Source organism: Marmota monax, unplaced genomic scaffold (assembly GCF_021218885.2).
Source record: "Marmota monax isolate L192 unplaced genomic scaffold, Marmota_monax_Labrador192_F-V1.1 WCK01_AAM20220418_F8-fsc00115, whole genome shotgun sequence".
Classification (NCBI taxonomy): Eukaryota; Metazoa; Chordata; class Mammalia; order Rodentia; family Sciuridae; genus Marmota; species Marmota monax.
In genome coordinates this window covers 282,533-307,103 of record NW_026694419.1, presented here as the reverse complement: position 1 = coordinate 307,103, position 24,571 = coordinate 282,533, and positions in this window count along the sequence as shown.

Below are 24,571 nucleotides of genomic sequence, written 5' to 3'. Positions count from 1 at the left end.
TCATATAAGCATAGAATATATTTTATTCTAGTTAGCAAATATATTGTCTGCAAATAATATTCCTCATTCTGTAGGTTGTCTTTTCATAATTTTACTATTTTCTTTGCTGCACAGAGGTTTTTATTTTGATGTAATCTCATTTATTTTTGTTTTATTGCGTGTCCTTTGGGTGATCAGATCCAAAACATCATTTTTCAGACCAATATCATGTAGTTTTCTCTCACATTTCTTCTAATAGTATCATAGTCCAGGTCTTATATCTGTCTTTACCCTTTTTTTTAATATAGGTTGAGATGAGGGTCTCATTTTATTCTTCTGCATGTGAATATCTGGTATTCTCATCACCCATATATTGAACACTATCCCTCTTTTTTCTTTGTGTTTTCATGGTTGCCTTTTCAAAAATCAGGTAGCTATGAATGAGTGGCTTTATTTCTGGACTGATTATTCTGTTCTATTGGTTTATTCATCTGTTTTAGTGCCAATACAATGCAGTTGGATACAACAGCTTTGTAGTATAATTGGATGTCAGGTGGTTTACTGCCTCTTGTTTTCGCTGTTTGGTTTGTGTACATGTGTATGTGTGTGTTGGTGGGAAGGGGGAGCTCCAATTTTAAGTTCATACTTTTTTATTTTGTGAAGAATATCATTAGTATATTTTTTAATTTTTTAAATTTTATATGGACACAATGACTTGATTATATTTATGTGGTGCAAAGGATGGAACCCCGTGCCTCACATGTGCTAGGCAAGCGCTCTGCCACTGAGCTACAACTTCAGCCCCCCTCATTAGTATTTTAATAGGAATTATATTGAATCTATAGATTTCTTTGGATAATATGAACATTTTAATAATATTGTTCCAGTCTATGCATATCTTTCCATCCATTTGTGTCTTCCTCAATTTCTTTTATCAATGATTTATAATTTTAAATATAGATATCTTTCACTTCCATGGTCAAACTTATTTTAAAATATTTTAACATTTGTAGTTATTATAAAGTGGATTATTTCTTGATTTCCTTGGCAAATAGTTTACTGTTGGTGTTTAGAAATGCTATAGGCCTTTGTATGTTGATTTTGTAAAGGATATGTTGTTTATAGAATCACTTGTAACCTGGATTTTGAGGTTCCAATTTTTTTAACATTTTTTATTCTATAACATGATAGAGGATTGAATTTATAATTTAAAATTTATACTTTTCCAAAATGTATTATTTGACTAATTATATAATACTATACAATAAAATATATGTATGTATTTGTACATGCAAGTGTATGTGTGTTTGTGTGTTTAAAAGAGAGAAAGAGAGAGAGATATTCAGTTTTCTTACACTTTTAAAATACAGGTGGTATATATGCTTATTATTCACATGAATTTTCTGTCATTGTACATGTGTATATTGGAGAGTTAAAGAATAGCTCTTTTTTAGGACTTTAAAATATATGGTAAAACTATTGTAAGTTTTCAGGATTCTCCTATATCTAGAATCCAGAAGTATAAGGCAATGGACTCTAGGTAAAGAAACATCCTAGCAGTACTTAGATTCCTATAAATAAAGATAGGATTATCCTATTATGTTCTAAGAGAAATAGTTATTATAGGGTGAAATTTCCATGTTCCATTCTGCTTAAGCAGCCAATACACAAGTCTGAGTTCTACCCAAAATAAGTATTGTGTTGAGATTTGTAAATGTATTCATGATATCCCTGTCTGACTTGTCACCCTGAGGAAATAGCACCCCTTTTGTCAGATTTGAAGTGTTGTAGACCATGAAATAAGAGTGTATAATTAGAAAAGAATCTGATGTATGCAAATCACCACTTTGGATCATATTCTTTCTGTGTAAGTGTTCAGAAGAATAATATAAAATGCTATTTGCTATAAATTATTTGATAACCATATTAAAAATATTCATCTTATTTTGTTTCATGTAATTAAGTGCAACTGTGACAAACATTCCTTCAGTAAACCTAGGGAAAGATACATATATATGAAAAAGATAGGTAAATAGATAGATACATAAAAAGAGAAAGAACACAAACACAAACTAAAATCAAAATATAAGCAGCAGATAATTTTTTTAAAAAATAAGCTAGTCTTATACTGGTTTTTAGGAGTTAAAATAAATGTTCAAAATGTGTAGTCATGGAGTAAGGACATGTCTATAATCTTTCCCTGATGTTCTCTAAAATTTGACAATAAATAATAGCTTTTCTAATATTGTACTAGAGTATCCATGGGGTTCTCAGTGATTAAACTCTTAGTAATAGCTGGGGAGGCAGGAGCTGCCTGCCAAGTCCACACATACACACATACACTCACACACACCAAAAATAACAACAATAATAGCATTTTCAGCCTATTAAATGAAAGGGTTCTACTGCTAAACGTGCTTGAAAAACACCTGGTTTAGTTCTAAGCCACAATGATACTTAGAGGTCAACTGGTGAATCTTTTAAAGTTGAAGCTGGCTATTACTTGGAACACTTTACTTTCTGATTGACATATTTGCATGCAAGAAGTTCACTTACAAGGAGCAAAAGTGCCTACTATGTAGTCAGAAATGAAGGCGATGTGTTAAAATTATACCTTTTGCACACTTTCCTCAAGAAAAGTGAGCATTAGGGTGTTAGCGTCTGAATGTTTCCTTTTAATGCATGATGACCTTGTCAAGATATTGACAAAAAATCAGCAGGTAAGTATATTGTGCATGGGTCACCAAGCTTTAGGCTTGTCAAAAACATGATCCACTGCTGTGTCTACCATCATTTCTCAGCAGGAGCCTGTCTGAAGTTGTAGTACAAGAAAATGCACAAAAAAAGTCGAAAAATGAAGGTAGTAGGCAAAGCAAAATTTCTACGTGCTATCTTCATGCTCAATTAACTCATTCTAAGTGTCATTATGCACTTCTCAATGCAGATCTTAGCTAGAGATGATACTGAATCACAATAAAAGATTTCAGTTTCCCCATCAATCATCATAAATGTATCATTTTCATTTCTGGTTAGATTTTCTATGTGGCTTTTTTCCTTAGTATCAAAGTAATCTAAATCACTCCTACACATATTACAAATGTCAATAGGTAGATGTTTTTGCATCATCTTTCTTTACTAAAGTTACAGAAGACATTTCTGCATTTGCTAAGATAAATAAACTCCTTATAGTGTCAACTTTAAAATATAATATTAGTCTGTTTCTTAGCTAAAAATTATGCCCTGGCTGTCTCATTGATTTATCAAGAATCCATGAGACTTTTATATGGGAAAATGTAAGAGTGGTTGCTGGGATGTGCTATCCAGATGCTCCAAAAACATATTCCCTCTGCTGCAGGGTAGTTGCTAGCAGAATACCTTTACTGTCGTCTTTGGAACTGATTTGACTGAAGAGACTCCTCCAGTCCATGACCCCACCCCATTTTTAGGGTAATATGCATCAAATTACCAATTGCAACAAGTATATAAAGGCCTGATCCCTGTGTCTGACATGAGACAATTTCGAAGACCTCTATGGAATCCGCTTAGGCATTTGTGGAGGTTATATTTACACTCTAATTTCTCCTGCCCAATCCTGCTTTTTATAAGCTTATTGCACATTCATCTCTTTCAGGGTTTGCCTGTCTGGAAAGTCAATTTGCCACAAAATTCATGAAATCATACATTGTTATTACTAGTCTAGTAAGTATTTGTGAACAAAGTTTACCAAATCAATTCTAAAAATACATGCTCACATTGGAGATATTGAATGAATAATAAACTCTCACTTATCCTATTATGTGAGGAAATATAATTGAATTTGAAACGCTTTAAATTCTCCATATTTCATGTCATTATTACAATTTATTATATTTTTCCTATCTATTTCATATCACTGTGTTGAAGATCAAGATTGAGATAGAATTTGTTTCACTGTCTTGCAAACCACAAAGAGTTAACACAGTAGAATCCATACTAATTGCCTTATCAATATTATATACTGATAATAACACAGATACTTGGAGAAAATTTTCTACCCTCATTCTTTCATACATAGAAATATTTTTCTTGATGAAAACAGAAAGGGTTTTATCATAATCAAAAATAGGAATGCTGAGTTAATTGAATCAAAAGGGAATAAAATATGTCAACATCTACTTGGTGTCATGATATTCAAGAAGATTAAGTTACTTTTGAATTTGCTTGCTATTTGTATTATTGATTTTTTTTCAAAATTAAAATATACTGTAATTATTATTTTAGTAATAAAGAAGATGCTTTACATATGAAACTTAAAATATCAATAATTCCTCTTTATTTCATCCTATGCAATTCTATTCTTCCCTTCCCTATTATTATTATTATTATTATTATTATTATTATTATTATTATTATTCCACATATCAGAGAAAACATTTTCCCTTTGGTTTCTTAGGATTGGTTTATTTCACTTAGCATGATAGTCTCAAAATTCATCCATTTATTAACAAATATCATATAGTAATCTGTTTTTACAGCTGATTAATATTCCATAGTGTGTGTATACCAAGGGGAATAAAGGAAAGTGAAGGGAGTTAGGAATAGGAAAGACTGAAAAGAATCTGACATAATGAATACACCACAGTGAATACCACCATCTTGTATATCCACAAGACTGGGACCCTAATTAGAATAAGATATATTCCATGCATGTATAATTTTGTTAAAACCGACTCTACTGTCACTGGGTGTGGTGGTGCATGTCTGTAATGCCAGGTGCTCTAGAGGCTGAGTCAGGAGGATCATGAACCCAAAGCTAGCCTCAGCAACTCTGAGGTGCTTAGCACCTCAGTGAGACTCTGTCTCTAAATAAAATACAAAATTGGGCTAGAGATATGTCTCAGTGGTTAAGTGGCCCTGATTTCAATCCCTGGTACAAACAAAACAAAACAAAACTCTACGGTCATATATAACTAAAAAGAACCAATAAAAATAAATATCAATAATTCCTACAGATATAAAATATGTATATGTTTATATTATGGTATGTGTACATATCATGATACAGAAAAGAAGTAAAGTTTATTGACATAAAGAAGAAGTGTTGCACAGATTCCTAAATCCAAATCAGCTTATAGTTTTATTTTAGAAGATTTTATTAATTGGTTTAAAGTTAGAAAAAAAAAGTACATTAACTAAACTCCTATAGTCCATCTTATGAAGTGTAACATGTGTACCTAAAATATGTAAAATTAACATTATCTTTTACTTTTAAATCAAGGTAAAATATGTATAATATAAAATTTGCCATTTTATCCATTTTAAGTGTTAGTAAAATTAAGTGCATTTATATTGTTGTACAACAACCAACAATGTTCATTTGCAGAACTTCTTCATCTTCAAACTAAAACTTCACATCCCATAGATAATTATCCTCCCAGTTCCATCTCCAGCTGCTTAATGAATTTGACTTTCCTAAGTATACTATATTAAGTAAAATCACATGTAATATTTGTGGTTTTATGTCTGGCTTGTTTTATTTAGCATGTCATCCAGCTTCTCCATATTTTATAATGAATCAGATTTTCCTTTTTAAGGCTGAATAATAATTTACTCTCTGTATGTACCACATTTTGTTTATTCATTTGTCTGTTCACGAACATTTGAGTTGTTATCACTTTTTGGCTATTGTGAATATTGATGCTATGAATGTTTGTGTACAAATTAGATATTCTATACTTTTTCACAATTAATTATTGTCTGCTATATAAACGTAGGTCCTCTCTTATTAGAATCTTTCTAGACAATGTCTGTATAAAGCTGCTTTATTATGACTATAGGATGGATATTCATTACAAGATGGTGATCAATGCTAACTTATAACAAGAAACACCTGAATAATAGCTTATTCTTTCTCTGGATATCTGCATCTCCTTTCATTGACTATGTAGCATTACAAATGGGTTACATCCTCTGAGACTCAGTAGATGCACCTAAACAATGGAACAATATCTACTTCATAGGACTATTCTAAGAGTTAAATGAAATAACTGATTTTCTTTAAAAAAAAAAAAAGTAGGCTGAGAGTAAAGCTCAATGCTAGAGCACTTGCCTAGTGTACATGAGGCCCTAGGTTCAAATCTCAGCGTTTTAAGAGAGAAAAGAAAGAAGAACAATAACAACAACAAAAAACCTGTAGCACTTTGGTTGATAAAACGTTTCTCAGAGTTATTTAATATCTAGAACACTTTGTGAGGCATACTTTTTTTATTCCAGTTTTGAGATGAACAACCAAAGGCCTAAGTATATGCATAATAATTTCAATCTACCAAAACTATTAGATCTGGGACTTTAACTCAAATTTATTCCTAAAATAAATGTTTTCACAATAGTGACCAGGGTGTAACTGTAACTTATAACTCCACCATAGACAATGTTGGTCAGCTTCCTGGAGTTTTGGTGGAATAGCAGTACAAGTAGGGGAAGAAAAAGTGATAAGCAATACATTAGAACCTGGTTATTAGAAAAACATAAATTAAAATAACAGATATTTTATTAGGTAGTATTTTGTCTTCTCAAAAACCTTCTCTCAACAAAGCTCTTTCTGAGTCACTAAAGTTTTCTTTGAGTCTTTATCTTTTTATATCCCCTGTTGTTAATTAAAATGTTAATTTTACCCAAAATAATGGTAATAGGCATCTTATACAATGAGACGATATAGTACACACACCCCTACCCCCCCACCCCCCCCACACACAGTTAACCTCCTGCATTTATACTCATCAATTTGAATCTGAGATCTTAATCATGAATTGACTGCTGTAAGTGGGGTCACTGAATGTCACCTTTGGAATGTCAACCAAATAATTACAAAATTTCAGAAATCAAAGAAAATAAACATCTCCTTAAACTCTCATCATGAACTGCTATTGTACTCATGTATTTCTGCCACTCTTGTGTATTTCTTGATAGTGGACTAGGTTTGGACTAGATGTGCTCTCATTAACATCATTGGTACTTACACTAATGAAATGCCAGACATAGTTTCTTTATCTTTGAAATAATTTCATATTTCTGAGCCTAAGGGTTGATTTTGACTAGTTGCAAGATGTATTTAGAATAATTATAGAACACAGACAATGATGATTTTTGTGGTAGAAGACAAAATATATAGGAATTTCAATCTAAAATCATTTCAATTAATTAAATTAGATCTACCGCACAGTTTAACTAATTACAACAATGCAATTAATCATGAATTGATTATCTTTGGGAAATATTAAAACAAACACAGGTAATTCAAAGAGTCCTTAGATCATCTCAAACTTGAATTTTCATATATCATGCTATAATGAGTTTAAGCTACATTCTGAATTGTGTTACTAAACAAGTTGTCATTTGTTTTGGAAAATCTAAATGAAATCATAATTATAGACCAGTTAAAGTTGAAGCCCTGATATTTTACATAATTTTTCAAGGTTTCTTTGCATTTCACCAGTATTTAAGACCAGAAATAACTCAGTCCATGAAGAAGTGAAGAGAAAAATAACTGAATTAGTTTCCTTCTTCTATAATTCCTGTCTTTCCCCCTAGTACATCGGCAAGCATAACAAATCCAGTCTTAACCTTGGGAAGCAGAAACACCATATATAAAGATAGACAGAAAAGTTAGATTGCTTGTATCCATTAGTCAAACAATGTTGTTTTTTAATTTTTAATATATTTTTAGTTGTAGATGGATGCCTTTATTTTATTTATTTTTTATGTAGTGCCTGGGAATGAACCCAGTGCCTCACGCATGCTAGGCAAGGGCTCTACTGAGCCACAACCCCAGCCCTATAAAAAATATTTTTGAAAGCAATAATACTTTCCATCTAATCAGCAGCAGCAACAAAATACATTAAGTAACAAAAGAACTCTGACCACAGCCCTGTAATCTACATATTTAGACAGATAGTGTAGTTAATTTTATGTATCATTTTGGATAAGATTAGCATTTGGATTGATGAACTCAGTACTGATTTTCATCTTCATTGTAGATGGGTATCATCCAGTTCATGTAGGGGCCAAATGGGACAAAAGGTGATAGGAGGAGAAATTCTCTCCCTTGCTTCCTAAGTGCCTGCTTGATTGCAACATCTCACTCTGGTCCTGGAACTGGATTTACATTATTAACTTCCTGGTTCCCAGGCCTTTGGACATGGGCTGAATTATACCACCACATGTCCTGGTTTATTAATATGCAGACAGCAGATCATGGGATTTCTGACATCCACAATCACATGAGCTAATTCCTCATAATAATCTCCACAGTAATTTCCATTTGCATATTTTCTCATTCTATTTCATATACATATATATATATATATATATATACATATAAAATCTATATCATACTGGTTTATATCTCTCTGGGGAATCCTCACTGTTACAGCAGATAAGACAGAATTGAAATTCTTAACTTGGTGCACCATTATTGAGATACTGAAAACAGATGTATAGGTGGATGGATGGTTGGAACACAAAGATTATCATAGCCAAAGGAGCAGAGATAAGTCAAAATAAGAGGAAAGAGAAATATCAAAAAAAAAAAAGGAAAATGAAGTGGTAAAAAGGACAGAGCAAAGGAAGTCGGTGTTGAAGAGCAGACACAGAGAAAGAGAAAAGGTAAAATAGCATACAAAAAAGTAAACTACTTAGGAATAATTTTAACCAAGCTGAAAAATATCTACCCCGAAAACTAAAACATTGATAAAAGTAATTGAAGAAGACATAAGGAAGTAGAAAGACATCTGTGATTTTGAATTGAAAGAATTAATAGTGACAAAATATCCATGCTCCTCGAAGTCATCTACAGGTTCAAAGAATTCCTTATCAAAATTCCAGAGAGAGTTTTTAGATAGAGAAAAAAAATTAATCCTAGAGACTCTATAGACCTTGAAAAGCCCAGGCAATCTAGAACAAAAGAGAATAAGGCTGGAAACGTCACACTACCTGATGTGAAAATCAACTACAAAATCATATTAACAAAACAAGCATGGTGTTGGCTTAAAAATAGACATTTAGACTAATGGAAGAGAAATAAAGTGACACATTCATGGACAATTTATCTCCCACAAAAATGCCAAGAACACACAATGGGTATCAGAGTTTCTCTGAATAAATAGTGTTGGAAAATTGTATATCTACAGGCAGAAGAATAAAATTATTACTTTATCTTATATTGTACACAAAAATCAACTCAAAATGAGTTAGAGACTCAGATCTGAAACTCTAAAACTACAAGAAGACAGCATAGAGAAAAAGCTGCATACATTGATCTTGGCAAAGGGTTTTTTTTGTTGTTGTTGTTGTTGTTTTCAATAGGATGCCAGAAACACAGGAAACAGAGAGTGTCTAAGAGACATCCCATGTCCGATGCAACATTATTCACAATAGCCAATATATGGAATCAACCTAGGTATTCATCAGTGGATGATGGACAAAAAAATATGTGATCTAAATCTCTCTATATGTAGATTATAAAATACACACATACATAATAAAATACTATTCAGCCCTAAAAAAGGAGGAAACGTTTTATTTCTAGAAACCCTGTTATTTACAAAAACATGGATGAACCTGGAAGGCAATAAACAAAGTTTAATAAGACATAGTAGACAGATCTCATAGTAGACATGATCTCATTAACAACTAGAAGCTAAAATAGTTGGACTCATGTAATTAGACAGTTGAATGGTGGTTTTTATAGCTGGAGGGAATTAAATGATATTGAGAAAAGGGTAGAAAATTTCAGTTATGCAATATTAATCAATTGTGATCTATTGTACAGCATGGTGATTAGAATTATTAATGATATAGACTTGAAAATTAATAAAAGAGTAGACCTTGAAGGTTCTCATCACCAAAAATGCTAACTCTAAAAGGTAACGAAAAGATAATTAGCTTTATTTTTACATTTTACTGTGTAGGTATATGTACATAATATAACATTGTACTCCAAAAATATACAGAAATTTTTGCCATATGTACCTTAGCAAAGCTGGGTATGAAAAAAGAAAAGAATGCTGAAGAGGAAGAAAATAAAGGAGGAAGAAAAAATAAAATAGAAGATAGAAGGATAGAAGAAAAACAAGAGGAATAAAGAAAATGTTAAAAGCAGATGGAGATGAAAATATTTAAATACAATAAATGAGATTAGAGGATAATACAAAAAGCCTTCTCTTTAGAAGGGTAGGATCCATATGCCACAGATGAGGAGAGTCTATATTGATGCCTCTTTGAAGATTTCTTTGGCACAGAAACCACATTTTCTTCCAGCATTACAAACAAATAAAATTGGTATTACACAAAAGTCTGATTATAAGGGTGCTAGATCTATGCAGAAATGTTAATGTAAAAATAAGTAATCAATCTACATGAATTACATAGTTAAACAAATGTATGACTGTTTCATCAGAAATTAGATTATTATGATGATTCTACAAATTACAGCACAATGTTATGACAAGTTTGAACACCTTTGACTTTTTATAGGTCCTATCTCTGGGGGTTACAGTAAATATGTTGATGCATGTTACCTTAGTTCCCCTTAGTATTCATTTCAAACTAAAAAGGGCATTTTAACCTCTCTACTTCATTCTTTAAACATAAAAAACTCATATAACATTGTAAAAGCAATAGATTGATCTTTAAGTCTAGTGCCCTCACCCTTGAGAGAGTGACTGACTCTTCCTTTTATAGAAGAGGGTAGCATTTAGTTTTCTGGAAGCAGTCATTTATTAAATGGTGCCCTCAGCATGCTAATTTACAACTAATTGATAAGCACTTTACCCTCTGAAAAACTTCCCTGCCTTCTTCAGCATTTGCCAGAGTGACATTTATTTTTGACAATGAAATCTTACTCACATAATAAAATGTCCTCTTCAGGGTCATGCTACACAGATCAGCATGGCATGTCCCTTCCAAGGTTTTTGAATTAATTTGTATTAATTTGGCTCATGACAGATACCCACTACTTAGTCTTAATTACAGAGAATGGATCATCTAATTTACATGGACAGGTTTCAATTGTAGCTTTAAAATTCCTCCTTTCTATCATATCCAGATGCTTAACTGTCACAGAGTTTACCAAATAAACCCTAGAAAAAGTGTTTGTTCTTTCACATTCAGGATTTGAATACCATTCATTGCTTTCTGGCTGCTTTGAAATGAGGTTTGCTTCTGATCTGCAAAATCTCAGACAAGCCATCTGCTTCTACTCGAGGGCCCAATAGCTCAAGTATATTCATTGCTACTTGGATGCAATGATGAATACTTTTGAAGTTTTTAAATTTGATCATAACTAAAAGATTGAATTAAAACTCTTTAAATAAAATATTTTAAAATAATTATTTTCCAAGAGCTCTGAAATGAATTATTGAAGACTATTTTTTGTTTGCCTTCAATTTCCCATTGATATAGATGTTGTAAGCAACTATTGTTTTTAGACCTAATTATGGTATGTATACTGTTATATAAATGGATCAAATTATATACCTGCTCAAAAAAGTATGTCTGTGCTTCATCAATTAAATGTTTTACAGAAAGAAAATCCAAAAACAACTGTTGCAAGAGAAGAAATATTATCACAGTATTGATTCTTTTAATGCTCTCTGTTTAGATTTACTGAGGAAATGTTTATTTACATTATTTGCCTAAATTATTTTGCATCTCAGCTTTACTTTTTATTTATTCTGTGAACTTTGGGTAGTTCATCTACACTTTTGTTCAGAGTTTATGAAATGTAATCATGAATGTAAAATATGTATACATTTTATATATTGTATAATTTATTATTGTTATTGATATTTCTATATTTTATATATAGGCATGGGTATAAAAATGAATCATTTTAGTACATTTTTCTTCATCAAACATCTAAGAATATTTCTTTATTTGGCTTTAGGAAGCAATTATAAATAGGCCTTCTGTCAAATTATTTCTAAATCTGTTTTTCATGATAGTTTTGCAGATAAAGGTGAATTTCTCAACTTTAGATTATTATACGAAGCACTTGTTGCACTAAAATGTCATAATTAATTTCCTCATTTTTACTCCAGATATGAAATTCCTATAAGGTATAAACTGTGTTCTAGCCATCTCTGTATGCTCCATACCTCACATAGAGCCCAGCACATACTAGAACTTACTACACACTTTTCAGATAACTGTTCAGCAAACAGATAACTCTTGTTATTCTCTATCCTACTGTGCACAGACACAATTGAATCATTGATTTGAATTAGAATTTAGTTTTAATTCAAAATACATCAAGAATCAAACAAAGGAGGGCTTTCAAAAACTTTAATGTGTGTAAAAATCACCTGGAAGATCTTCTACAAATGACCATTCTTATTCATTAGGAATAAACAGGAGCCTTAGCTTCTATATTTCTACCGAAATTTAAGTTGATAACAGCTGATCAATTAACCATGCTTTATGTAGCAAATAACTAGACTAAGCATTCATCTAAATGATACTTTCTTAGCTGAAACATTCAGTATATCAAAAATATGTGAGTCATTTTGTATATTGAAGAATATTTATTTTATTTCTTCAGTTTTTAAATGCCAAGTTATTTAATTAATAAAACTCTCATGTATTACCAAGTTCCATGTAGACAGGATGAAGGACAATAAGATAGGATTTGAAGTATACAATGAATTCCAGCAAGCTATGCTTTGGACTGTGATATGTCTGTTGTAGTTTTTATATTACAGGGATAGAGCTGCCCATATTCCAAGAGGAAATAGTTAGAAATTGAGCTACCTTTTCAATAGTCAAAAATGATACACTGGATTATAACCTGTGGTGTGTTTTTGAAAACCATAAATATAATTCAGTGCAGGTTAGTGTAATTACTTGTGTTTTTATTTCACACAAAGTAATGGCATAAAAACGTAAATGGTTTTGTTTCTGTAGATAATACATTTTAGCTTGAGTAATTCTCTCTTTGAAATGTGAACAGTGATTTGATTTAGAACATCATCAATCTGCTTTGGAGACATTTTTTTGTCTTAATCACAATAAAACCCACATCATGTCAATAGTACATTTAATAATGCCACAATATAATTAGATGCTCATCTTGTGACTAGGCATGTAAATACTGCAACATCTATTTTCATAAAATAAAGTCTTAAGGAAATTGAGATGATTGAAAATTGTCATTTAATAAAGAATAACTGGATTTTTAATTTATTTTTAGTATAGACTGGGCAACATGCAAGAAAAGTCTTCATTTGAGCTGTCATGGGGCACCTCGTATGTTGTATAAGTCATTTGGAAGAAATTCACTACTCTTTACTGAAAGGTGTAATTCTCTATATTTCTAGACTTTCCTGTATGTTCTACTTTTACATTAAAACTGAATAAAATGAAATGTTAGATCCAATAAGCATCTCATTAAGACTTAACTGTCAGTACTTTAAACATGAGTATTGATTTTGATATTTATGTGAAACATAGTGTCACAAATGTAAACATTTTTAAAATTATGTATTTGTTAAAAGATAAGAAGAGTAAAATACAAAGATTAAGCACTTTCTTAAAAAATTTGGGCTTATGACAATGGAAAAACAATACTGATGAGAACTAAGGTATAGTACAGACATGCAGATTATCTATGCATTGGCTGATACAGGAAGCTCAGATGGAGGCCAGGAAGGTGAGATCAGTCATGTCCTCATATGCCATATGCATGTTTGCACTATATGGAAGTTGAAATATGACAACATGTCTAAATATCTACAGAAATAAGATCTGGATACATTTTCTACAATATTATACAAATATTAATAGTGATTTTGAATGGTCTACAAGTAAAGTTCAATTATTTTCCTAGAGTACAGCAGTGAACTCTTCCACAATAGGGTCTCTTGTGATATTTCGGCATACTTAAGACAGTCAATGAAACTGTCATTAAACTAATAAGAGATGCTTCAAAAGTTAGTTTTTCTGAACAAATAACAATTGGCATATTGGAACTGAACTAAAGATTTATTAGAAATAATTTTTCATAAGTCCATTAATTAGTGTATGGTATAAAAGGTCAATAGTCCAAAACATCAGACTTATGATTCTTTTCAAATTATCAAAACAAATCTAATGCAGTTCAAAAACCTGAAAGATGAATTTCTTCAAAAACTAAGCAAAATGACTCCAGATGAAGTCATAGGCAACACTGGCTGAAAAGCATGTTACTTGCCCTGAATAGATGCAGGAGGGAATTAAATTCAGAAAAACTTTGAATGACAAATATTAAAAGATTTCTATTAATATTTTTTTCTTTTAAATCCAGGCTAGTAACTCTCAAATAAATATGTTTAGAGAAAGCTATTTGCTGTGCATGAACATGTGTGTATTTTAACAGCTAATTATATCATTATATGAAGCAAAACTTGACAAAACAATTTTTGAGCAACCAAGGAGAAAAATGAAGGAATTCTCAGTATTTAGGACACAATGAGACCTGGATTTACCACACTGTTATAAAAACTCTATTGAATTCTAGTCACTAGAAAATATAAGCTAGTAAAGGTTAATCTGCTAGTGGATTTGAAAACTTGCTGAGCAGTTGGAGATGGGGAATCTCCAGGCAGTGTCAGAGCACAGGAGACCAGGAAAATGGCTCCCCACAAGAGGACCTGGTAGAGGGCACATAAAGGTGATGAAATCTGCTGAATTTTGAGAGGAGTAGTGAACCAATCACTGCAAAGGAGCTGAACAGTAAAAATGTGAATGACTTGGATAAACCAGGAGCATGGCAGCTAAGCGGTTCTTGAAATTCAGTGGAGGAAATGAAAACTAATGAAGCTGGGGACATAAAAAGAACATGAAAAAGGAAGCTTGTTTCAATGGCAATATTACCCATTTTGCAAAATAGGAGATGTGAAATCAGACCTGAAAGTACAGTGAAATCTCACAGGGTACATTTATTATATTTTACCATTTACTATTCATACTTGCTTTTGCAGCAGGCCCCCTTCACCCTCACCCCGAGAAGTATCTGAATATAGGGGTTATAATAAATGTTTGAGGGGATAAATATGTTTGCCTGAGTTGAATATTGTATAATGCATGCATGCATCAAAATATGGTACCCTGTAAATATGAGCAATATCAGTTAAAATAAAAATAAATAATGTGATAAACATTTTAACTCAAATCAGATGTGATAAAAATAATGAAGCAAATTAAAGGGAGACTAGAGTTAGATGTCAGAGTTATACACAAGTGTATTGAGAAATGATTTGCAAGCCTGTGTTTGCACAGACTCCGACAAGAAGATAGAGATGTCAGGGCCATGGACGCAGAGCCAATTAGAACAATCATTTGACTGAGCATTTGATTCATTTAAGCTGATTAATGTGGACAAATAAATTATTTAAATTTGTTTGGTTTTGAAACAATTGTTTTGATATTTGAGTTGATAGAATTAAACACTGTTTTTATCCATTTGGGGAACTAGTCATTGATTCAAAAATAAACTAAAAGAGTATTTTTAAACTAGTATAGGTTAGGTTAAGAAAAGAATTTATGAACTAAATTAGAATCTGTCTAGTTACATTAAAAACAAATAAAAAATAATTGGATAGGAGCTAGGGTTGTAGCTCCGTGGTAGAGTGTTTGCTTCGCATGTGGAAGGCACTGGTTTTCATCCTCAGCACCACATAAAAATAAAATAAAGGTATTGTGTCCATCAACAACTAAAAATATAATTTAAAAAATAGTTGAATAGATGATTATAGAACCAATGTATTCTATGGTATATATTTTTAAGTAAAAATTACACTATAAATGTGGTCACACATCCAGACTTAGTGTCAATTTACTATGTTATCATATATTAAAATAGCTATTAGGGATCACAATTTAGCTCTACTATTGATAACTAAAACTGTCTATATTAAAATATTTAAGACAGTACTTATCAAAAGCAAATACAAGTGACATTAGAATTGTTAATTTCCTTCTGTCAATTAACAAATGTTTATATTGAGCTATTTTTTGCAGGTACAATTTGAGATATAATCATCCTTTTTTTAGCAAGCTGAAATGATTCTCTCTTCAATGTTTCACATTTATTCCAACAGGTGACAATCCCCATCAATCATGCACATTGGTGTGCACACACACACACACATATTGTGGGAATACATTAAAAAGATAGATGAGCAACACAAGAGAGCTACCAATGGCCAAACATGGAACTATTTCTGCAAGAAAACCAGGCTGTATGGGATTGCAACCCAAAGCATAATACAAATGTTCATGAGTATGCGCTGATAAGAATGATTGAATGAGTAAGTGGGACACAAGTGTATGTATGTATAGCTAATCTCCCATACCAAATAATTCCAAATCATTTATGTAAGACACTGCTCTAAAGTAGAGAGGATATTTTTTTTTCATTTGTTAGATGTATTCTTCATGTAGTGAATGTCTTCCAAAGCATATAAAGCATAACTTTAAGAATCATTTTTTCACAACATTTATTTCTTCTTCATTAATTCAGTATATTCAAATCATCTTCAGTACTAGGCTTTATGCTAGGCTGTTCATTTATTTCTGTGATGCATAAATAATCTCCTTCCCATGCTCACTAGGTTACCATCTGTTTATCACTTCCTGTCATCTGATTTTTAACATACATGTCCTACCTGAAAGAGTGTAGGACCTTCTTCCTCAACTTCCCACATTGTCTTAATTTTGTTGCTCTTTAGCTTCCTGGCCTGGCACTCCCACATGCTTCCTGGTCTAGTTTTATGTTCATTTCTTCCAAGGAGACTTTGGAAATTGAAAAGATTGCTGATGACCAATTGAATCACCATTCATTAAACATCTAATATTACAAGGGCAGATTATTATTTGTTTAATGTATGCCTTTAACTCCCAATATAGATTTCAAAATATCTGTGGGTTGAGGAATTAGGAATTTTTTTGTACTTTTTTTGTTTTATTTGATCTAATTTTACTATGGGAGAACATCCACTACAATTAATTTCCTGAGGACTTACAATGCTTACTTGGAATTAATGCATTTTTTAAATAAATGAAGCCAACATCAACTGGAATTGATCTGGGACTACTAGGTTCTGGTACACAAGAAGAGATATTAAGATTAATATTCAATTTTTTTGTTGATTTGATGTTACTCAACTGTAGATCCTCAACTGAATTTGTAAGAATTATAATATTTCAAAGAAAAAAAGCAAATACAGTAAAATCTAGTTAAGAATATTCCTTGATTTCTTTTTAAAATTAATTATAAATGTATTTTAATTATATATAACAGCAGAATGCATTTTGATTCATTGCACACAAGTGCAGCACAACTTTTCTGGGTACATACAATATAGCATCTCACCATATGTGCAGTCATACATGTACCCAGGGTAATGATATCCTTCTCATTGTACCATCTCTCCTGCCACCATGCCCCCTCTGCACCCCTCCCTCCTTTTTTGACCAAACAAAATTTCTCCCATTTTTTCCATCACCACCACCACTGTACCACCCACACCTATTATGGATCAGCATCCACTTATCAGAGAGAAAACTCAGCCTTTAGATTTTTGGGATTGTCTTACTTTGCTTAGAATGATATTCTCCAACTCCATCCATTTACCTGCAAATGGCATAATTTTATTCTCTTTTAATGCTGAGTAATAGTCCATTGTGTATATAGACCACAGTTTATTTATCCATTCATATATTGAAGGGCATCTGGGTTGCTTCCACAGTTCAGCTACTGTGAATTGAGCTGCTATAAACATTAATGTGGCTGTATTACTATACTATGCTGATTTTAAGTCCTTTGGGTATAGACTGAGGAGTGGGACAGCTGAGTCAAATGGTGGTTCCATTCCAAGTTTTCTAAGGAACTTCCATAGTACTTTCCAGTTTATGCACCAATTTGCAATCCTACCAGCAATGTATGCATGTGCCTTTCCCCCCACATCCTCACCAATATTTATTGTTGTCTGTATTCTTAATAAATGCCATTCTAACCGGCATGAGATGAAATCTTAGTTTTGATTTGCATTTCTCAAATTACTATTGATGTTGAACAATTTTCCATATATTTGTTGATCAAGTGTATATCTTCTGAGAAGCATCTGTTCAGCTCCTTAGCCCATTTATTGATTGGGTTGTTTGGGGGTTTTTTGGTGTTAAGTTTTTTGAGTTCTTTATGTATCCTGGGGATAGTGCTCTATCTTATCTGCATGTGGCAAAAATTTGTTCATAGGCTCTCTCTTCATCTCATTGATTGTTTCTTTTGCTGAGAAGAAGCTTTTGAGTTTGAGTCCATTCCATTTATTAATTTTTAAAATTTTACTTCTCATGTTTTAGGAGACTTGTTTAATGTAGTAAAGGCCTAATCCGACATGAAGAAGATTTGGGCTTACTAATTCCTAGGTCCTTGATCCACTTTGAGTTGAGTTTTGTGCATGGTGAGAGATAGGAGTTTAGTTTCATTTTGCTGCATATGGAATTGTAGTTCTTCCAGCAACATTTGTTGAAGAGGCTATCCCTTGTTTCTTTATCCTCCAAAAATCATATCAGAAACAGCAACCATTATAAATACCTATAGCTGTCTGAATTAGTTAAAATCGTAATTGTGGTGACTCTTTATGCAGATGCTTGAGCTTATTCCCTCTTTATGCCCTTTGTGGAGTTTTGTCCACACATTTACATTGACTTGAATACAAATTAGTTTGCTATAAATTGTCCTTGTTTGATTTCTCCTTTATGTCACATGGTTTTGAAAGTACGTATCCAAGGATAATAATGGAATGTGTGACCTAGTGAAAAATCATCCACAAAACCTAAAATCCTACATAAAAAGCTGACAGAAAAATTAAAGAAGGAGTATTCTAAGGAACCTCCATAGTACTTTCCAGGAATGCAAATTAAATGAAAGCTAAAATAGCATAGACCATCGAGCACTGAAATTCTTTTCTTCATGTCTATATTGCCTAGGCATAATAAGTATATAAAATACTCAGTATAAAATAAGAAACACATATATTATTTGTCATGATATACATGTATATACTTTAGAATGCAATGTTTCACTACAAATATATTTTTAACTTCTTGAATGTTTACTTTGATTTTTTAAAGTGTAACCCCATTTAAATAATATTTTACGTATTTTTAGTGTTTTATCACTATAACTTGATTTAAATCACACATTTATAATTGCTGGGTTACATTCAAACCTTATATTTTATTTCCTTCCTTTCATAGCATAAATTGATACCTGTGTTACTTGAAATTCCAATTCATTAACCCAATCCTCATATTGTTAATTATTTATCCATAGTGTTATCAAATTATCCTAGAAAGTTGAAAGATCTTCTACTCTGAAAATGCACTTCTGTACTATTAACTTTCCTCTGGACTTTAAGGTCAGCAAGCATAATAATCCCAGCCTCACATAGCATACAATATTTTTTTCTAATCATACTTTGAGTACACCCTCACCCTTACTAGGAGTGATGCTTCATTTCATAGACCAGGATTTTATCAGAGCAGAATATTTTTGAGATAATATATGCCCATCAAAATATATTTCTTTTGAAACTAATTTTAAAAACTGTCAGTAATTTGGAAAGCACAGGGCAAATTTTAAATATTCTGTCCTCAATTTTAATTATTGGATTGGAAGAAACATTTGTTTGAGAATTGTTATCTCTTCATCTTCATGTAAAAATTACTTGCCATGAAGGAGAGAAAGAACAGGTAGGTCCTTACACTCCTGATTTATGAATGAGAAGAGAAAGAAAGAGACAGAGGTAGAAATAAAGCACCATAATAAACTAACAAAAATTTTATTGTAGCAGAATCTCTACCATCTTTGTCAAGAAATCACATCTACCCTAGAAGTTTTCTGTTACTGTAAAAATTGCCACTAGTCCTATTACATATCTTCTTGAAATATTTGTCAGATCACTACAACAATTAGGTTTATTATTATTATTATTATATTACTCTATTGTGGCTTTGTTTGATATATTTTATCTCTGAGAGGTATAGCTAATCATATTTCAGTAAAAACACACAACTGCTTAATTTATTCTGAACGAAATTTTTGGTAAAAGAAAATCATCTTAGATCTCATCAGACTAAATGTTTGACTATTTAAGAATGGTACCTATGGATGTTACCCTGAAATGAATTTTAGGATCAACAGCAGACAATAGAGCAAACGTTCCAAATTTTGCGGTACATATCTTTTGTTCTTTTAACATGTTAAATGTTATTTGTTGATGCCCTTCCATTACTAATTTAAGGTCATCTATTTGGAAAATATTAGTAAACTGAGTATAGAAAATGATTTTATAATAAAATTTTATAACATTTCACATAAAATTGATTGATAAAATATGTAAATATACTGAATAAGTGTAACTATGTTCAACAATATCATCAATGGAAATAAAAGACTATATTTTTAATAATTTTTATTTATATATGATAGCAAAATGCATTACAATTCTTAATCCACATATAGAGCAAATTTTTTTATATCTCTGGTTGTATACAAAGTATATTCACACCAAGTCTATCTTCATACCTGTACTTTGGATAATTATGATCATCACATTCCACCATAATTTCTAACCCCATGCCCTCTCCCTACCCCTCCAACCCTTCTGCCCTATCTAGAGTTCTTCTTTTCCTCCCATGCTCCTGCTCCATATCCCACTATGAAGCAGCCTCCTTATATCAAAGGAAACATTAGGCATTTTGTTTTCTCGGATTGGCTAACTTCACTTAATATCATTCTCTCTAACTTTATCCATTTACTTGAAAATGCCATGATTTTATTCTCTTCTATTGCTGAATAATATTCCATTGTGTATATATGCCACATTTTTAATCCATTCATCTATTAGGGCATCTAAATTGGTTCCACAGTTTAACTATTGTGAATTGTGCTGCTATAAACATTGATGTGGCTGTGTCCCTGGGTTTAGATACAGGTATAGACAAAGGAGAGGGATAGCCGGGTCAAATGGTGGTTCCATTCCCAATTTTCCAAGAAATCTCCATACTGCTTTCCATATTGGATGCACCAATTTGCAGCCCTACAAGCAGTGTATGATTGTATGTTTTTCCTCATCAACACATATTGTTGTTTGTATGCATAATACCTGCCATCCTGACTAGAGTAAGATGAAATCTTAGAGTAGTTTTGATTTTCATTTCCCTAATTGCTAGCTATGATGAACATTTTTTCATATATTTGTTGAATGATTGTATATCCTCATCTGAGAAGTGTCTGTTCAGGTCCTTAACCCATTTATTGTTTGGGTTATTGTTTTGTTTTGGTTTTTGGTGCTTAGCTTTTTGAGTTCTTTTTATACCCTAGAGATGAGTGTGCTTGCTATCTGATGTGTGAGGGGTAAGGATTTGCTCCCAAGATGTAAGCTCTCTGTTCACCTCACAGATTGTTTCTTTTGCTGAGAAGAACCTTTTTAGTTTGATTCACCCCATTTCTTGATTCTTGATTTTAATTCTGTGCCAAAGGAGTCTTATTAAGGAAGTTGGGGCTTAATCGCACATGATGGAGATTAGGACCTTCTTTTTCTTCTATTAAACAACTCGGTCTCTGGTTTTATTCCTAGGTCCTTAATCCATTCGGAGTTGAGTTTTGTGCATGGTGAGAGATAGGGTTTTAGAAGCAGGTTTTATCACTATACCAGACCTTAAACTATACTACAGAGCAATAGTAACAAAAATAGCATGGTTTTGGCACCAAAACAGACTGGTAGATCAATGATACAGAATAGACGATACAGAGACTAACCCACAAAATTACATTTATCTTATATTAGATAAATGCATCAAAAATATGCATTGAATCAAAGATAGTCTTTTCAAAAATGGGACTGGGAAAACTGTAAATCCATATGCAATAAAAGACAGACGTATATTGAGCTAACTAATACTATCAATATTCACTTCATTAACACTTGGGAAAACATTATTATTTTAAAAAGTAATCATAGATATTAATTCATTTTAAATTCTTTCCTAACATTCTAAAATTTCTAATTTATTTTCAACAGAAAATTTACATGCGCTATTCATTCAAAGCAATTGTTCTCCGAATAATGTGGCAAAATATCTAAGATTCAGTAAAACTCACTCTAGTATAAGTAAGATGTTTTGAATTGAATATGATTCTAATTGGACATATTCTGGAAATAACAGCCCTAATTTAAATATTAAATAGTTGATCTCTTGCATTCATTAATTAACCTAAAATATGAATGTACATATCCCCCAAACAGCTTTTACAATGGTAACTTCTGGTCTTTCTCCCAATTTGTAATATAATCACTGCTATATGGATTTTATTTGATATTAACTCATCTATCCAAACCTTCAAGCAAAAATCCAGACTTACTTGTTCTCTTTGTCTCACAATAAAGGAGTAGTGAAAATCAGAATGAAGAACTACAGACCCTACAGGTTCTGTTTTGATAATATATAAGAAATATATCATCACAAAACTATTTTCTTATTCCATTATTCCATATTCTCTTTTCAGGAAATTATATGTAGTGTATGTGCCCAAATTATTCAATAATGATAATTTTCTCTAACCTTCCCAAATTCCATTTTCATTTTCTTTTTTTAACTTTTTAAATATTTTAAGCAATTTATATTTGCTTTTGCTTTTATTATTGTTATTTTAAATGTACATAGTAACATTTTCCTTCCACTTCTTTGCCTGTGTTCATTTTAATTATTCTGATCTAAAAATCTCTATTTCCTCTTATATAATTTGTATCTTATGCGTCTATTTTCTATAAGCAATGATTGTGATATTTGATTTATGAAGGAATATTTGTTCTGATATTTTGATTCTGATATTTGATTTATGAAGCAATATTTTTTCAAGCTTACTAAATGCTATTTGACAATAGAAAGCAAACTGAACTGCAAGACAGATCTTGCCAATGCCAATATGTATACATTTATAAGCTGAGAATAGAGTTCATATTTGTAAAAGGTTTTAAAAAAAATTGCAATAGCTGTGTATATAGCTCAGGTAGTATAGTGCTTGCCTAGCATTTGCAAGGCCTGAAATTCAATATCCAGCACTGAATTAAAAGAGAGAGAGAGAGAGGGAGAGAGAGAGAGAGAACCTCAAAAGAAAAAAAAAATAACATTTCTTGATATCTGAAAATAAAAGTAACCAACCATAAATAGTTTACTGAAACAGCCACAATTATTCAAGTAAATATAATTTATGACAATTTTTGTATAGCTCGAAAAGAGACAACATGGCCTCCAAAGTCAAATTGTTTAGCATCTGGTCCATTAGAGAAAGTTTATAAACTCCTATTCTTGGTCAATATTTCTGTCCTTCTTTTCTTTCTTCATTTTTTTAAATCCTTATTTCACACATAATATTTATTAAGTATTTACTTTGCCTAGTGTTGCAATGAGTTTTCAAGTATTGGTTCATTTATAATGCATTTTTTGATCCTACATACTTTGCCTTTATTTATTTATTTATTCATTTTAAAATTTGTTCTCTAGAGTTACACATGACAGTAAAATGTATTTTGACATATACATATATATGGAATATAATTTCCCATTCTTGTGGTTGTAAGTGATGTGGAGTTACACTGGTTGTGTATTTATACTTGGACATAGGTTAAGTTATGTCTGATTCATATGACTGTATTTCCTATCTCCATCCTCCTCCCTTCCTTTCATTTCCCTTTGTCTAATCCAATGAACTTTTATTCTATCCTGCCCTTTATTGTGTGTTAGCATCCTCATATCAGAAAATTCAACTTTTAATTTTTTGGGATTGGCTTATTTCATTTAGCATGAGAGTCTCCAGCTCCATCCGTTTACTGGAAAATACCATAATTTCATTCCTTTTTATAGCTGAGTAAAATTCCCTTTGTGTGTGTGTGTGTGTGTGTGTGTGTGTGTGTGTGTGTATCACATTTTCTTTATCCATTCATCTGTTGAGGGGCACTTAGGTTGGTTCATAACTTAGCTACTCTGAATTGAGCTGCTATAAACATTGATGTGCTGTGTCACTATAATATGCTGATTTTAAGTGCTTTGGGCATATGCCAAGGAGTGGGATAACTGGGTAAAATGTTGATCTCATTCCAAGTTTCCTGAGGAATCTCCATACTGGTTTTCAGAGTGGCTGCACCAATTTGCAGTCCCACCAGCAATGTAAGAGTGTATGTTTTCCCTATATTCTCACCAACATTAATTGTTACTTGTACTCTTAATAGTTGTCATTCTGACTAGAGTCAGATGAAATCTCAGGTTAGTTTTAATTTGCATTTCTCTAATTGACCAGAGACCCTGCAACTACTAGAAGAAAACGTAGATGCAACTCTCCATCTTGTTGCCTTAGGAACCAAATTCTTCAACAAGATTTCTAAGCACAAGTAAAATCAAGAGTCAATAAATGGGATGATATCAAACTGAAAATATTCTTTGCAGCAAAGGAAACAATGAAGAATGTGAACAGGGAGCCTAGAGAACAGGACAAAATCTTTGCCACCTGCATCTC